Here is a 12,786-nt window from a genome sequence, read left to right as displayed (position 1 = left end):
AAGGACCAGAAGAATAATAATACTTTGTGACCCATGAAAATGATATAAAATTCAGCATCCATAAGAAACATTTTGTTGGAACACAGCCATGTTCATTCATTCATTTATGTATTGTCTATAGCTGCTTACACACTACAACAGCCTGGTTGAACAGATGCAACAGAGATCATGTGGCCCATGGTCTAAAATACTTACTGTCAGGCCCTTTATTGAAAGAGTTTGCCAATTCCTGCTTTAGATGATTACATCAATGAATGTAACAAATTTATTGAAGAATGAAAAAAATAGAATCAAACAAGAGCCAATCAGAAGGCTACCCAGTGGTCTAGGTAAAAGAGATAAAGGAGGCCAAACCAAAAGCAGTGATGACAAACATGGTGGTATATTAAAGAGCTAGGTAGTAAAATTAACATGATGGAGAAATTTCAGTTCAACAGACGTATTGAGATTATAGTGAAATATGAAAATGTTCCTTTGCCTAAAAGTCATTGTTTGACAAGGTATTAAACTATTAAAATAAAACCATTTTACTCCCTTCAAAGTTGATACTCAAACCTCTGCCGGTGGCCTGCCAGGGATGCCTAAATCCATGACTATTAGCCTCTCTGAGTTTTGCCAACATTTATTTTCAGCCATCATATTTAAGTCCAAACTTGATCCTCAGCAGGAATTTCTCCTGCCTTGCCTTAAAGACATCTAGAATGTGTCTCCCACTTCCTTTTACACAAGCAGCAAGGCATCCTCAGGTGGCTTTGTTGGTGCCCTATTTATTTCAGACTTGAAAAAAAAAAAAACTTTTTCTCAGTTTCAAAACTTATGCTCATTGCCACAGATACTTGATATTTGTGGAAAATTGGAACTGCATAAATACTAACTTATACCATCATTCATGCACATGCTTCTCTTGTATAAATAATAACCAAGTCATCACATAGATATTTTTAATCAGTCTGAGCTCAATCTATAAAGTCCCATTTTAAGGTCTCCTAATAGATGGCTAGACCAAAACAAAACACACGGCTTTCCCCTGCCATTGCAGCTCTGATGTTTTATCTATGCTCCTGTGACTTCAAAATTAAAACAGAGCTGTATTTCAAACCCAGGTTAGATGGTATATATGGTATTGCAGATCACTCATTCATTCATCCATTTAACAAATATTTATTGCATGCCTATTACTTTCTAGTAGGGATGTCAAACACTGGGAATGTCAGACAAATAAGGGCTTTTTCCCCTGAAGAGTGTGAAAAAAGTTTCCAAAGTGAAGTAAGTATTGCTAAGAGAGTCATTCAAAATAGGGTCTGGAGGATATTGAGGAAGCCAGGCCTATCTGTAGCTTCTTTTTCAATTTTTTTTTCTTTTTAAAGATTTTTATTTATTTATTCATGAAAGACACAGCAAGAGAGAGAGGCAGAGACACAGGCAGAGGGAGAAGCAGGCTCCATGCAGGGAGTCCAATGTGGGACTCGATCCCGGATCCCCAGATCATGCCCTGGGCCAAAGGCAGACGCTCAACCACTGAGCCACCCAGGTGTCCATCCTTTGTCAATTTTTGAAACACTGGATGCTTGACTTTTGCCAATTACAACTTGTCAATTGCACTTCAACAACTTTTTGGCAGACATCTTCCTACTTGGGACTGATTGGGAGATAATGTAACACCTGTTGGCTAAACAGCCAATCACATATTAGCCAGTTTAACTCTGTCAGCATCAATCATAATTCCTGCAAAACAAGTGATGTAACCTTGTGAGTTTTGCCTTTATAAGCCTGCACTCCCTCACTTGGAATTCAGAGCACACTTACCGTTCTGGCCCACCTTGTGTCTCCCAGATTGCATTCCCTAAAGACCCCAAATAATGCTTCTGATTGTTTTACAGCCTCTTCTTGGTGGACGGGAGCATGTGGTTTAGTGAGAGATCCAGTCAACAGGCTGTCATAAAACATTGTAATGAACACTGAACTGTCTGGAGTGGGGCAATGGATACATGGAAAAGAAGTACGGAGCCCAGATCGGGGGAGATGGGGGTGGCTTCCTATTGGAAGTGACGTTTAACTGAGGCTGAAGTCTGAGTAAGAGTTATTCAAGAGACAAGAGAAAATTTCAGGTACATTTGACAAATAGGGCATTTATTTTGGGTCCACTTTAAATTTGTAAAATGAAAGGCATGTGGACAGCCTGGGAAGAGACAGTGGAAGAACGAATGGCCCCTTTGAATCATAGTTGTAGTCAGGGGCTACCAAAGGTGGGCCACTCTTCAAACTTCTTCCCCCCATTATGGTCTGAAAAGGCACTGCTCTTGGAGATGTGTTCAGGGATAGTGGTTGTTCCTCTGTCCCCAACCCCACTCTTTGTTTCCAGATACACCACTGTTTGAGTAACAAAGAAATTGCATGTGCCTGAAAATCAAAGTATGAGGAGGGGGGTGTGGTGAGTCAAGCAATGACAAGGAGGCACAGTGCCTGATACTACTGGGATTTCTGTATCTTGGCCTTGCCCTGCCTTGACACCAATGCACTTAACTGGGCAGGCGGTCTCTGAGGCATCCATTCCTGGTCATGGCCTGGTCGACAGTAACCAACTGTCACTGATACTTTGGAACACGAGTTAGTGCTACTTGGTGGGTGACATACACCCATATATGACCTCGACGTGCTGTCAGCTTTGACTTCTGGGGGTAGGATGCTTTCTCTGTAAAAAGCAACATGGCCAGAATCTGGCTTCTGGGATCTTCCCAAACAAGATGGAAAAACATGGAAGAGAATTCAAATCACTATTTTTTCTTTTTCTTTTAAATCACAAGACAGCATTAATCAGAAACTAACCTATTTCACCTAATTATATTTCCTACTTTGTATTCAACTTGAAAGGAAAAAAACCCCCACGTATCATTGTTACAAATATTATTGTGTTTGACCTGTTTTTCCCTTCTGACAACATTTAAATATTCTACTTCCCTTATTTCTACCTACAGTACAATGATTTGTATTGTTCCTGAGTGAGATATTTCTCAAAACAAGTGGAGGAAAAAACATATATTAAGAATTTCCTTACCAAGGATTTTAAAATAACAGAATGTTTACTGAAAATTGGTTCACATTTGCTGGCATCCTGGCAAGTTTAATTCAGAAACCAGCTACAGCATGGGAAATTGTATTGATGACTTTTCTTTGAACTTTCTCAGCAGCCGCCAATTAAATACCATTTTCACTTGATGGATAGGTGAGCTCAGACTTTAGTGAGTTGATGTGGAAAAAAACAGCTTCCTGCTCTTAATAGTTTGAGACAACCTGGATGTAAGTAATCAAAACAAATATTCATGCAAACTTTCAAGTGGCATCTTCATTTGACAGTGCCTAGACAACACACGTTGAAGAGGAGATACAGATGTAATTTTTCATACATCGGAGTAATTAGTCTGCTTTCAATTATACCCCCATTGAGTCACCAACTAGAAAGGGTGTTGGGGAGGTATGAGATGTTGTCAAGTCAGTAAATAGAAAATTTGGAGTTATTTTGTAATCCGATCGTATTGTAAAAATGAAAGGTTTGTTCTCATCTCTCGACAAAATAATAAATTCCCTTTTGCATTTGCCTCTTTCTTTTTTTAAAATTTATTTTTATTTTTTTTTGCATTTGCCTCTTTCTGTTCACAACACCAAATATTAGGGTTTGGGCCAATGCATGTCTCCCTAAAAATTAAAAAAAAAAAAAACTACTACAAAAATGCAATTAAAAATTTATGTCTATATAAGAATGCTGTGTTCTCGTTTTCAGTTAAGTATCTCATATTATGATTTGAAATAACTGGTCAGATTGCAGATTTTAGTAGACAGGTTGTATTGATCATTCTATTTATTGATATATGAAATTGATGCTCCCACAATTGAATGAGTCCAGATGAGAATAAAAATTATGATATCAACTTTGATGTGAAAAGAAAAAAGTTACAGAAGTTATAGGTATGGTATCCATATATACCCACCTCCCCACTTCCCTTATCCACACACCCACAGTCATGGCACTGGAATTGCCATATTTTAAAATAACAAAATAAGTTTATATTTTGAGAAAAAAAGCCTCTGACATCAGGAAAAATCAGGATCATAAATTATTTTTAATACATATGTTTTCATTAATTTCAGGTACAGCTGACAAACAGGGCAGTTATTTTTGGTCCACTTTAAATTTGTAATTTTATGTATTATTTGTAAATAGTGTTTCTAAGAGGGTCTAAAAATTGTGGGAAAGATAAGCATTTGGTTGAAGTGTTTTTACAATGTTGTTTCCATAGCAAATGTCTTCTCCGTAGATTATAAGGCCTTCCAGTTGTATGAGAACTATCACGTATAGACACTTTGACACACATGTTCTCATTTAAGCCTCACAATAATGCTGCGAGACATTTAATTTTTCCTCCTTTTTGCAAAGGCAGAGGCTCAGTAGGATTAAGAACCTAGCCCAAGGCCAATACACACACTCAGAAAAGCGACAGAATCAATATACAAATCCATTTCTTACTCTACAGCTCTTTCACTAATGAAACCAAGTATCAGCCCCGCTAACCAAATTATCACTAATTCTTAATTAGCGGATGAGCTAATGAGGTTTTACTTTATTATTCATAATTTAGAGATGCAACTTTAAGACCCACGCAAAAACAGCATAGGACCACTGCAGTAAGGCGGTTTTCACCTGTTTTTATTTTTAGTTAAGAATTTTACATTAAGATTTGAACTATCTGGTTGGTTTGTAAGACATTTCAGGCCCTTGAAAGATTGTGGATGTGAAAACCTAAATCCACGGAACCTCCTTTCTAATGACTTCTTCCACATTCACCTCAACCACACATTCTTCCTGTCATCAGGGAAGCATGACTCCGAACATGTCTAATTCAGGCATCTTGATCTTCGGTCACAACTTTCCAAACTTTCGTGTTTCTTGCTCAACTATTCCTGCCATGACCCCTTCACTGGGCGAGGCCCTGAAGTGAATGGTTCTCAGTAACATTCTTGCTAATCCTCTACAGTCTCCTGCTCCTCTGGAGCTTTGCTGTACCACCTGGAAAACACCAGCCCTGATGTCCCAACCATCTGCCTTTTCCATGTCGTCTCCATTTATCCGAATATCACTGGAGAAAGTCACTCAGCAGAGCTATGTGTGCCATTCCACGTCATGGTTATCGTCCCCAAACTGATTCTCAACCCCACCTGGAATTCTCTCTGGATCCATATGGTTTACCCTCTCAGCTTCTGGACTAGCTGGAACTAGTTCCCACTCTTCAGCAAATCAACATCCTCAATCAACGTCCTCCACTCATCCAATGTCTCCTGACATTACTTGAAGAGAAAATAAGATCTAGTAGCAAGAAACCCTTCTACCCACGTCTATCGAATATACAGATAGATCATCTGCACCCCTTTTCTTATTCTTTTCTTCAAGAAATGTTTATAGAATGCCTGCCACACTCCAGGTACTGTGCTAAACCCTAGAGCTATACCTATGGACAGGGCAAAGTCTGTCTGTCCCGGGAGTTACCTGACAGTGGGCACAAACCTATGATACCTTCAGAGACAGAAAAGTGCCATAAAGTGTAAGAGATAGGGTCAAGGATTAGGCTGTGATCGGAGATGGTAATAGAGGATGACAACATAAGATACAGTGTCAAGGGAAACTTCTCTGAGGAGGTGACATTTGAGATACGATTGAAGAAGGACGAACTTACTACATATTCAGGAATAAAAAAAAAATCCATGTGGCTTGAGCACAGTAAGCAATAAGCAAGGAGGAGAATGGTATGACACAGAGTCCCCACTCATCCTTCAGCTACAAGAGAGCGGATCTAATATAGTCTTTCCATTTGGGCTTTGCAACCCACACCCTCTGCCTTCCCAAGAACCCTCACTGCTGAGTTACCACATTTGTCTCCTGCATTCTCTCTCAAGCTGATCTTATCATTCAGCATTAAAACATGCTCAGGACACTAATATTTTACAACATATCTCCACTCTCTCCTCCAGATTCAGTCTATTCAAAGTTTAAAAAGAAGAGTTGTCTATACTTATCTCCTTTTTTCCCCTCTCACTCATTCCTCAGGATCCTTCCAGTATATTTTCATCCCAGTCCTTGATGGAAATAATTTTCTCTAAAGTCAGAAGTGACCACCATTTCACTTGATCTCCCAACTACATTTGATTCTGTTGACTTTTGTCTTCTCTTTGAAATATTTTCCTCCCTTTTCCTAAGGACTCCCTTGGTTTCTCTTTTACCGACTGGCAAGCAGCTCAATGTCAGTAATCTTTACAGACAGGTCTCCTCCACCCTTCCATTATTAGTGGTTTTCAAACTTGAGCATGCATCAGAAACATCTGAAGACGTGTTTTGGGGCATGTTGCTGAGCACCACCTCCAGAGTTTTTGATTCAGGATGTCTGTTTGCATTTCCAATAGATGATTGTTGATTCCGATACTGCTGCTCTGGGGATCACATTTTGAGAGCCACCATATTAAATACTACAATTTCCCTAGACTTAGTCATAGCCATATTCTTTTTTTACTGTCTGCTCTTTCTATTGATGATTTCATGCGCACCCATGATTTCAATTACCAGTGTCCTATCAATGACACACAAACTTACATACCCAAATAATCCAATAAGAGTCACAAATAGGACTTTTTGATGCTCAAAAGCCACTTATGAGCATCAGTTATCCTCAAACTCAATGTATTTGTAATAAACTTGTAGTGACCTTGTAATAAACCAGCTATTTTTCCAGGGTTCTCTATTCAAGGAAATTATACCTTATCTACCCTATTAGGGAGATCAGAGTCTAGGATTCATCTTCAACACCTCCTTCTCATTTCCTACCACCCATATTTAAAATTTAATTTCTATTTCACTTCCTAAATATCTTTCCATGAATTGTTCATGGCTCTCCACGTCCTTCATTATCATCCTTGTCCAAACAGCCATCCTCTTTCTTGAGCCACTGTCTACTTGACTACTTCTTGACTTCTTCCATCCCATTCTTCACACTTTATCCAGAGTGATCACTTAAAAGGCTCATGACAGCTGTCCATGTAAATTCCAATGGTTTCCCATTGCTTTACAGGGTAAAAAAAGTTCCTGTGGCCTGCATGGTCTAGTGTCTGCCTATGTGTCTCTACTTCATTTCGCATCTTGCTCTTTGCCCTCTGCCCACCAAATGTTCCTTCTCTCTTCATTTCTTGAAAGCATTGTGTCCCTTCAGGCCACAGGCTCTTGGCACATGCTTTCCCTTGAAACAAGAGCTCTTTTGAATTTCTCTCCTCTTAGAATTCCTGGTCATCCCTCATATTCCCTGTATACCCTCCATGGCCAAGGTCAGTGTCTTCTGTTAGATGCTTTTATACCACCGGGTACCTTTACTTCAAAGCAACTGCACAGTTTGTAAATATACATTTATGTGAATGTTTCATGAAATCTGTCTCCCTTTAGGTTTAAACTCCTTGAGGTCAGGGCCAGAGTCTGTATTTTCTCACCAAGACAGCTCCAGGGCCTAACCAAAGTGATAGGAAGAAGGCCTGCAATAAATATATGTTAAATGAATAAATAAAGGAGACTGACTGTTTACTTTTTAAATAAGGAGTTTATCCCTTTTTTCCTCCAGGCCTCTGTTCTGAGCCTTGGGGGCCCTTCTTCAGCATCAGAATTTCATTAGCTGGGATCTGCATCTTGGTTATTGTTATGCAAAAGCTACTAAGTGTATATCCCTGAAGGCGGTATTTTGCTTAGAGTCTCCTAGGAAATGGAGTGTGTGCACACAGGCTGTGGATATTTAATATGAACTGACCTCCTATTGTGTTGCTCCGAAAACTTGTGATTTGCTACCACTCTAATTTTCTTACTAATATTGTATCATGACTTCCGAATCCTCAGTGGGTTTAGAGCAGCTGGTAGGGAATATAAGAAGCAAAATTTGATTGTGCATGGAAAATTGGCCTGCATATGAGACAAAGAGCTTTGGTTTCCTTATTCCATTTACTGTACTACAATTATCAGAAATCTCAACCTCCTTGAGTTGCAAAAAACTGCAGCAGCTTTAATTAATGCTTTTGCCACTGTTGCTATTGATTATTGCAAATGTCTGTATGTCTCTCCAAATGTTGTCTTCTGAGGGTTCTGGGTACTTCAAAGGACCTCCACTGTTGCTGCCGCAAGACAGCTCATTAAAGTTCGTATAATAAGTGACCCCTCTTGCTCTTACTTCTTCAGGCTTAACACCACTAGGACCCATGCTGGGTTCAGATCCCATCCCTGTTCTTCGTCTGAAGAATCTGTGCTTTTCTACAATTTAGCTTTGTGTTTCTAGTGATCAATTCAAATTTCTTTTGCAACCACATTGTTTAGGTGACACTTGGTGTAAGCTTCTGGAATGTGTTATACTCAGGCTGCCATTTTAAGATTTGCTAAGCCACATCATCAACTATACACAATAACTCAGTGAGGTTTAGGCTCTAGGTTTTGAAAAGTAAAATTTTTGCTTCATCTCTCCACTCTTTGGTGATTTCTCTCTCTACTCTCTCTCTCTCTTTTTTTCTTACATTCTTGCTGACATGTTTAGGAAGAATATATCAGAATAAATGCATTATTTAAATTTCCAGGTTGTCTATAGCAACCCTTGCTCAGTCTAATTAGGACCAATAGGTTGTAAAATGCCTAAAGCAAATCCATTAACACTTAACTGCTTCTCTGGATCTCTACAGCACTGACTGACTGCAGATTTGGTGCCTCGCATTGGATGGGGACTAATGATTTGATAATGCATTCATTGTGTCAGATGTCAGGTGTACAATAGGACTGTGAGAAACACACAAAAGAAAAGAAGCAGCAACATTTGCTAATAGTGTCTTCCTCCCTCCTCTCCCCAGGGTAGTGCCACTGGCAAAGCAGGCTCCAGTTCACAGAGGTGGTGGCGGAGAAGAGACCTGTAGGATCAAGGGCATCTGGGCAATGATTTGTCTACACTGCAGTCTTAACAGCTCTCGTCCATCTGCCTGATGTGTGAATAGAGATGTGGGTCCGCGTAAGCTCTTGGTTTACCAGCTGCACCCTCACCTCTGCCTGGCAAGGTGGTCAGAGGTCCGGGGGAAGGAAAGAAGTGACTACATTTGCTCTGTTCGCCAAGATCGGGTAAGGTGCTTCCCCCACTGATCAGGTAAGGTGCTCCCCCCGCTGATCAGGTAAGGTGCTCCCCCCGCTGATCAGGTAAGGGGCTCCCCCGCTGTGCTATATGGCAAAGCAGATGACACTTAGAATGATTAATAATGAATATGGGAACCGGTTAGATGGGGTGGTGCTGCTCCTCACAGGAACTGATGCAGAGTCAGGTGTTCTAGGACCAAAGAATGGTCCGGCTGTTCGAAGCAAAGGTCTCTCTCTCCCTCTCGAATTCGGGCATCATGCTCTGCTGCTCAATCTTAACACCTTTACAGTAGAAACAGCAATGAATAACAATTACGGGCGACAACTAACGATACGGCTAAATTTTAGAAAACATAATGGAATTTTCCTATTAGGCAAACACATTTTGTGCTCTTTAAGAAAGGAAGCTGGATGTTTATTGTGAGGATTCTATTTTCCAGTCTTTCACAAACCCTCACTTTGGAATTGCCTTCAGGACCCAGGACCCAGGACACGTTCTTCGGACTACTGTGCAGACTGGCAAAGCTTCAGGACTTCGGGTCTATCTGCTCTGAGAAAGTCCACAACAGGCATTCCGAGCTGAGTCCGGTGATTAGAAGGAGATGACCCAAAGGGGTGAGGTGCCCCGGGCTCCAGAGTGAGGGGTGGCCCTGGGGGACAGGAGCGATGGCTTTCCTCTGCGGCCCCTCTGCTCACCCCCCAGCCCCCAGCACACCTGCTAGAGCCACAAACACCCACTGGTGTTCGCAATTATCTAATAACACTAGATGGCTTGCTTGTTGGAATTGCACAGTGTTCCCCAACTTTATCTCAATCTCCACCCTACTCCTCCCGACTCGCAGATTTTGAATCCAGAACTTGATTCCACCTCTGCTTTTTTTTGAACTGCAAGGTAGCAATGACTTCTCCAATGTCTGAACTATTCCTTTTCAAAACAAGCCTCTAACTTAAAATTTTCCTCTTACCTTTGGATGCAGTGTGTTTGCTGACAGAGGATTCCCCACCTTGCCTTGCTCCACCCGGAAACCGAAATCCTAACGTGGGCCACGCGGTCCACATGCTGACAATTCTACTGTCGTGAGCACACTTTCAAAAGCTGTATTTCAGAGCTATTTTAGCTAGTGTTGTCACTATTGGAATAAGTATTTAATAAGCGCACAACCTTCCAAGATGACTACTTTGAAGGTAACACTCCCTTCAATGTGTACATTCTTTTTTTTTATAATTTTCTTTTTTTTACAAAGATTTTATTTATTTATTCATGAAAGACAGAGAGAGAGACAGAGAGAGAGGCAGAGACACAGGCAGAAGGAGAAGCAGGCTCCACGCAGAGAGCCTGACGTGGGACTCGATCCTGGGACTCCAAGATCACGCCCTGGGCCAAAGGCAGGCGCTAAACCACTGAGCAACCCAGGGACTCCCCAATGTGTACATTCTGACATGAATGCTTTTTTTCTCCAACTTTTTTGTATGGAAGATTTCAAGTGTTTCTGCTCAACTTTGAAAACCAACAGCTTTCTCCTGTTTTTCTTCTCAACTTTCTTCCAAATCTTTTTCTGGAGTATTTTAAAGCAAATCCCAAACACCACGTCATTTCTTCTAGAAATACATCAATATTTACCTCTAATAGATAAGGATTTTTAAAAAAATCACTATTTTATTAGTACATCCAACAAAATTAATACAATTTTTAATATTGGCTGTATTCTAATCTATGTTTAATTTTCCCTGTATCTCAGAAGTGTCCTTTCAGACCTGGTTGATTGACTCAGAATCCAAATGAGATTCACCTATTCTTACCTATTAAAATTATTATTAAAAATACCTATTTTTAATCTTAATAGGTATTTTTGCTTTAAGTGATAACATATATATACTTACAGGCTTTACTGTTATAAATTTATCTTCTATAGCTAAATTATAAGAAGATGTTTTTCTTTGTTTATATATAAATAAGAATCTTAGGGTTATCTCCAGTAATGACTAAAGAAAGGAATTGAGTTCACCAACTGTCTAAACCGGCCGGCGTATGAGGCAGTGGCCCTGATTGTGATGGCCTTAAGCCATCCCTTCTTGGCCTTTGATTTTGATTCCATAAAAATGATAGCTCATCATTTCTATAATAAATTTAGGGCTTATAGATATTGTTTATATCACTCTATCTCAGATTTTCCAATATGAGCTCGCAAAAAGGAGAGTTTATTTCAATGATAGATAGCTCTTCATTATGTTATTTTTTTACTCCTTTAGTGCCACATAAATCTGTTAATTCTTAATATAGAACATATTGCAGAAAATGAACATTTCAAAAAAAAGTAGTAAGCATTCTCCAAAATTCAAATAACAATGTCCATTAATTCATAAAATAAAAGCACAATAAAATCCTAACTTCCTGCCATTAGCTCTATACAAAAGATACACATTTATGCTGTTTTATGATATCTCCAATTTGCATAGCCCTACCTGGATTTTTATGTTAAATCCATTTTTTTCATTTTGTGCAGTTTCTTCTTAGTAGCATAAATAAATATGAAAATAGATATAGAATAAGAATGTGCTGTAAAAGTTTATAATTAGAAAAAGCTAAGTTGAAAGATAATTAAAAGATAATCCTGGTTTAAAAATCAGCACTCATTGAACTTCATATTTCAGTGCGTTAATAGTATTACTTTATGTCATGATTTGAAATTCATTATTGAATCATTGTAAACTGGTATATAAAATATACAAATGCAGCCCAAGAAATAACAGGTTAATAGTCTTGTTTCAGATGGAACTAATTCTATGTTCAAGTATGCTCCTGGCAGGGGGTGGGGGAAGACTGAAGAATCTAATTGAACATTTGGAATAGCAAAAGAGAAAATTAATGTATTTAGGAATAGACTGACGCAAATAACATTCCATTACATTAGCGTTTGTTTGTGCAGCAAACAGTCTCCAATTGAGCTCCTGTGCCTTAGCTTTTTAAGGTAAACATCTTCTTTTGCCTTAAAAGAGATTTGAACCTGGCTTGAAACAGCATTGCAATCCAGCAACTGCTATTAAAAGACCCAATTCTATACCTCACATTCCTGTGCATCCTTCACTGATGTCAATATTAAAGTCTTAGATAGAAAAATCCCCTACCCTTATTCTTTTTAACTGAGAAAATATAGCATTTAAATCCCTGCTCTAGTAACTACATATACATACGCAAGCCCCTGAGCACAAAAAATAAAGGCAGTTACGATTTAGGGTGCAGTAAGGCCAGTAATGTTTACAAAAGTAGCCACCCAATATTCTACAGGTTTCTTCTTTTCACATTATAAACTGGTAAGTCATTTCACTAAAAAGCTGTAACAATCACTTTCCTGGACCAAAACCCATCCTTTGGTGATAATGGAAGCAATTCAACAGAGGAATGCATATTAATAAATATTTAATATCTGGACTTAAAATCCCTGCCCAAGATCTGAAAGGCATAAAATTATAAAGAATAACAATTTGAGGATCTCTTTAGTGACAGTCAATATTCCTTTCCTAAAAATGCTTAGAAAGAATTCAATTTACTTACTTTCTTGGTAAGTCCTGCTGAAAATTCTGCCCCCCTAAAAAAAAAAAAA

At 39.1% G+C, this 12,786-nt stretch overlaps 1 long non-coding RNA gene across 7 annotated transcripts in view; it reads right to left on the bottom strand.

Moving 5' to 3' along the window:
• Positions 1-12,786, bottom strand: part of LOC119877029 — a 183,235-nt gene that overhangs the window by 23,755 nt on the left and 146,694 nt on the right. For 2 of the 7 annotated variants that reach the window (XR_005370380.1, XR_005370382.1), the window contains 3 exons: positions 12,738-12,771; positions 11,648-11,694; positions 4,156-9,466 (listed from right to left, as the gene is read on the bottom strand). This is a non-coding gene — a long non-coding RNA (uncharacterized LOC119877029). Of the gene's footprint in view, positions 1-4,155; positions 9,467-9,555; positions 9,835-11,647; positions 11,695-12,737; positions 12,772-12,786 lie in introns of those variants that run through there. The other 5 variants (XR_005370379.1, XR_005370381.1, XR_005370383.1 and 2 more) reach the window with 4 other exon arrangements.

Source organism: Canis lupus, chromosome 15 (assembly GCF_011100685.1).
Source record: "Canis lupus familiaris isolate Mischka breed German Shepherd chromosome 15, alternate assembly UU_Cfam_GSD_1.0, whole genome shotgun sequence".
NCBI lineage: Eukaryota > Metazoa > Chordata > Mammalia > Carnivora > Canidae > Canis > Canis lupus.
Note: the sequence above shows the minus strand (reverse complement) of the source record. Positions and strands in the feature narration are given on the sequence as shown.